The sequence below is a fragment of the Ricinus communis genome, chromosome 3, assembly GCF_019578655.1.
Source record: "Ricinus communis isolate WT05 ecotype wild-type chromosome 3, ASM1957865v1, whole genome shotgun sequence".
In the NCBI taxonomy this organism is placed as follows: Eukaryota; Viridiplantae; Streptophyta; class Magnoliopsida; order Malpighiales; family Euphorbiaceae; genus Ricinus; species Ricinus communis.
In genome coordinates this window covers 13464632-13469869 of record NC_063258.1, presented here as the reverse complement: position 1 = coordinate 13469869, position 5238 = coordinate 13464632, and the positions used below count along the sequence as shown (strand labels likewise).

Sequence of the window (5238 nt, the reverse complement as noted above, 5' to 3'; positions counted from 1 at the left end):
TCCCGCATTATAGTTTTCAACATAGTGTGGGCCACCGCAAAACTCGCAGCTTATCTGGGCTACATGAACTCAGCATCCGTCGGTCTAATTTCTTAGTCGAAGCTCCACTTGAGGTGCCAAGGTACTGTGGAGTCTAGGCCGGTTGACTACTCCACCTTGGTGGCCGACGTGTAGAGGATTGCCACTGGTATCATCTCTTCTATCAGATTTTGTGCCAGCTCTAGTGTCTTACTCTTCAGGGCCCCACCTGCTGTAGCATCTACAATCTACCTAGTAGCAAGGTTTAAACCGCTGTAGAAGGTCTGGACCTGCATTCATACTGGTAGTCCGTGGTGCGGGCAACACTGGAGCAAATCTTTGTACCTCTCCCAAGCATCGTACATGCTTTCGTCATTGAACTGCACAAAAGAAGATATATCATTTCTCAATTTAGCAGTTTTAACAGGAGGAAAGTACTTATATAAAACTTTTTCAGCCAATCATAATAGTGTTGGCTGGGATTGACTGCAGCCATCTTTTCACTCGGTACCTCAGAGAAAAAGGAAACAGCCTCAACCGAATGGCATCATTAGTTGTTCCATTTATCTTGAAGCTGTTGCAGATCTCCAAGAAGTTGGGGATGCGAGTGTTTGGGTCCTCGCTCGGCAGTCCCCCAAATTGTACACTATTTTGGACCATTTGTATCATGTTTGGCTTTATTTCGAAGTTGTTGTACATTGTCTTGGCTTCATCCAGAACTAGGTTGTTGTCTCCCATCCGGGGCTTCAAACTCTATCCGCGCCTCTTTTTCTTCTTGCATACACTTTCTCAACAAATGGAGGGATCGCTCTGGTTCAGCAAGAGGGTCTGTAGGAGTAGGATTAGAGCTCCTGGTCATAAACTACCTGAAATAGAAAGGGAGCAACCAAAGAATACAGGAATAAATACAATAATAAAGAATATATATAGAAAAAAATGAAAGGACAGAAAATAAAAATGGCTAGACTAACACAAACACAAATTCACTCTAGTTCACATAAAAGTGTTCCCCGGCAACGGCACCGAGAACTTGATATGCTATTTGTGTAGCTCCAATCTAATGCAGTGAACTTAACGATGCACACTAGCACTAACGGTTAGTAACAAGGTCGTATTCTTAGGTAAGGGTGATCCTAGAACTACTATAGCGTCTTATGATATTTAACCCTAACAAAATCAATGAAGTTGCTATTCTTTGATTAAATATAAGCAAGTGATTAACTAAGTGTCAAACAAACTGAAAGGATTTCATGAAACAAACAAAGGAAAAAGCAAACCCAAGGGGACCTAAGCTAGTTGGATTTTAGTGAAAATAGAGATTATATTGATTACCAATTGCAATTACCCGTGGACGAATTCTTAACTGAATTCAGTTTCCCGCTCGAGATAACCGAATTTCTAAACTTAAGAACCTAAAGTTGGAATCTCTTCCTAACGATTGATTATTAAATGAGCATTAAGCTTTAATCCGCCTCTATTAAGCTTTGTTAATTCTTAATCCGGCTAGTCAATTACCCTTATCTCTAAGTGATCATTAACCAGTTCTTGCTATTCAAATTTCCAATTACTAAATGAACTTCTTAATTACATAAAGCAATCTAAACACCACAACTCACAATGTCTCATTAATAATGAAAGCAAGAAAGCATTGATAATCAAAGTCTCATAAACATTAAAAGCAATCCAACAACATAGGAACCCCAATGGGTTTAACAAATTTAGTTACTCATAATACTAAGCAACACAAAGTAAAGAACAAATTCAGAAAAGTAAATTGAAAGTATATACACCCTTCTTCTTCAAGTTGGATGAAAAAACCTAAATTCCCAATTCTGAATGATGAACCCTAAACTGCCTCTTGAATGCCTCCAAATCTATTATTGATCTTCAATTTGATGTTAAAACCAATGTAATCCTTCATTCAATAGATGAAATAGTCTCCTAAAGTTGAATATTGAAGTCTAGAAAAAGATAGCTTATACATGTATGTGTAAAATCAAGTCAGAAAATCGAACCCCACTCAATAAATTGCATTTGCCTATATAAATCTCTTAGCACTAGGTCAAGCCCGCTGATCAAAGACAAAGTGAGTCCAGTCGTGTTGGACCTCCGTGTCCCGCAACTTAAGGCTTCTTCCTCGTCGTGCCCTCGTAGGTGCTGAGCCACCACGGGCCATGGTGGAGGCTGTGGTGGCCTCAGAAATCGTGCCAAAACGACACTCTTGAGGTTCAAGTGTTGATGGTTGAGCACGGCCAGAGTCCAGGCCGTGCTCAACCTTGGAATGCTAGTCCTTGCTCAATTTTAATGGATTATGGTCCGTAATTGCACGTATTTCCCTCAATTACTAATAATGCCCATTGATAATCACCTGAAACATGAAAGGAACCAAAACACAGGTGATTCTGGCATAAACCAAGATAACTATACACAAAAATTTAAGTAATTGGGCATATAAACAAGTACAAAATTATGCACATCAAGTAGCAAATACTCTAGCTTTTGCCTGAGGTTGACCAATCTGTTCTGATGGTGTTGCTGAAATAATTAAACCTCCTTTGCCACCTATTCTCTGGCTCTACCTGAACCAACTGGAATATTTTCCCCAACACTACTCCGACCCGTAATTGTACGTATTTCCCTCAACTGGAATATTTCTTCTCATAGGACAATCTCTAGAATAATGTCCTGGCCTATTACAAGTGAAACATACTGTTGGTCTAGGCCCCCAACATTCTCCAGTATGTCTCTTGTTGCACGTAGGACAAATAGGAACAGATCCTCTACTGGCTGAAGCTTGTCCTCTCTCAAGTCTGGATGAATTGTATCCACCTCTATTATAAGGTACTGTGGAGGATCTACTACACTGACCACCAAACCCTCATCCACGATAACTACTCCTCTGTGAACTAGAGCCTCTCAACGAAGAAGTACTAATCTGTCTCGGAGGATTACTATAAGTACCAATGATTTTCTTCTTTTTAGCTTCCATAATATTCCTTTCAAATGATGTTTCTTCAGCTCTCAAAGTAGCTTCAATTGAGGCATTATAATTCTGAGATTTCACTGCCATTTTCTCACAAATGTCAAGCCTCAAACCCAGCTCAAATTTCTTCCTTTTTAGTTATTCTGTGGCTACTTCTTTTGGTGAATACTTAGATAATCTCATAAATTGAACTTCGTACTCTGCAACTGACATGTCATTCTACTTCAACTAAAGAAATTCAAGCTTCTTTCTGTCTCTATAAATTTCTAGAGTATACTTCTTAACAAATTCTCTCAAGAAATCATTCCAAATCAAAGTTATTGGTCAATCTCTGCTTCTTGAAACTGTTTCCCACCAATCAAGTGCATCTTTTTTCTATTAAAGACACTGCATATAGAAGCCTCTATTTTGTTGTGCAATTAAATCTATCCAACACCCTTCTTGTATTTCATAACCATTCCTCAGCCTCAGCAGGATTAGTAGTACCCTGAAAAATATTAGCACCTTGTATCCTAGCCCTTTCATAATTCTTATCTATCGCGGCCTCTTGTTGTTGAGTCTGAGGCGCCGATGCTTGATGTCGAGCTACCTTTTGCATCAGAAAATCCATAAACTATTCCATAACATTTTGTACATTCGATTGTGCAGCAGTTTCAAAATGTAGCTCATGCTCATCATGTTGATCATGTTCAGATGCATTTTCATGACCATGCACAGACTCTAATGACTTATTTAGGCCAGCTGCGTGTTCTCCTTTTCTCTCCATCTATATTTATGAAATGCAAACACTCAGTCAAGTTCAAAGAACATATGTCATATGCTTAATGATGTGCAACATGAATCTACTCCCAATGAATCTAATCCCTGCTCTGATACCACTAAATGTCACACCCCCGTTATATGCTAACCAACAGACATTTGCCAGGTAGCATACCAGCGTTGTAGACTATATAATACATGTAGATAGGTCAACATGCAGATTGTTAAGAATCAAGACACAAGGTTATTAACATATAAATATATGATTATACTTAAACATCATTTAACATGTATTCAAAACATCTTCTTATGCCTTATAAGGCACACTTCCATATATATCACATAACTACATACAAAATGCATTAGGAGGAAACTCCACAAAATTGGCCCAACCTGACAGAACTACTGAAAGCTAGACTTTGGATACAACCAACTGATGCACTACTATTTACAAACCTGAAAAAAAAAATTGGAGAGGGGTGAGCCTCCAGCTCAGTAAATAAATAATCAACTTAATCTATATCACATACAGTTAATACAATTTCCGCCTAATCACATAACTTACCATGATTCATAATTTACACATAAGTTCATACCATTCTACTCAATTCATTACAACCATCATAAAAAAATTACAATTTAGCAATTATGGTTAGTTCTTATGGCTCGTGGATCCCCTTTAATGTGCTACTCCCCCTCATCCTCACCTATCGCACACGTATGCTGCTCCGCCTAATCCTCACATTACACACTTTTATAGCCTTTCTAGGCTTTAGCCTCCCAAGGCTTTATATATATATATATATATATATAAAGGTTTAATTTCAAAGTCCAGATCACCTTGGTCTTGTGCAGCTTTCTATGTCAATAAGAATAGCGAGATAGAAAGAGGAACTCCTAGGCTAGTGATCAACTACAAACCCTTGAACAAAGCTCTTAAGTGGATTAGGTATCCTATTCCAAATAAGAAAGATCTTTTACAAAAGCGCATTGACATTCATCTTTTCAAAGTTTGACATGAAATCAGGATTTTGGCAAATCCAGATTGATCCAAAAGATCATTACAAAACGGCATTTACAGTCCCATTCGGTCAATATGAGTGGAATGTGATGCCTTTTGGATTAAAAAATGCCCCTTCTGAATTTCAGAAAATCATGAATGACATTTTTAATCCATTTTCAAAGTTCTGCATTGTCTACATAGATGATGTTTTAATCTTTTCAAATTCCATTGAACAGCATTTTAAACACCTAGAAACGTTTTTCTATGTTGTTAAGAAAAATGGTTTAGTAGTTTCAAAGTCTAAGATATCTCTTTTTCAAACGAAAATTAGATTTCTTGGTCATTACATCTCTCGGGGTACAATTACTCCAATTGAGAGATCCCTTGCATTCACTTCAAAGTTTCCAGATAAAATTTTGGAAAAAACCCAGCTTCTCAGCATGAAAGATTTCTTGGTAGTTTAAATTATGTCATG

At 37.8% G+C, this 5238-nt stretch overlaps 1 non-coding gene across 1 annotated transcript; it reads left to right on the top strand.

Annotated features, from left to right (window-relative positions):
• The first annotated feature begins 324 nt into the window (after positions 1-324).
• On the top strand, positions 325-431 carry LOC125369630. The gene has a single exon (XR_007215307.1). It is a non-coding gene; the product is annotated as a small nucleolar RNA R71 (small nucleolar RNA).
• Positions 432-5238: the final 4807 nt, after the last annotated feature.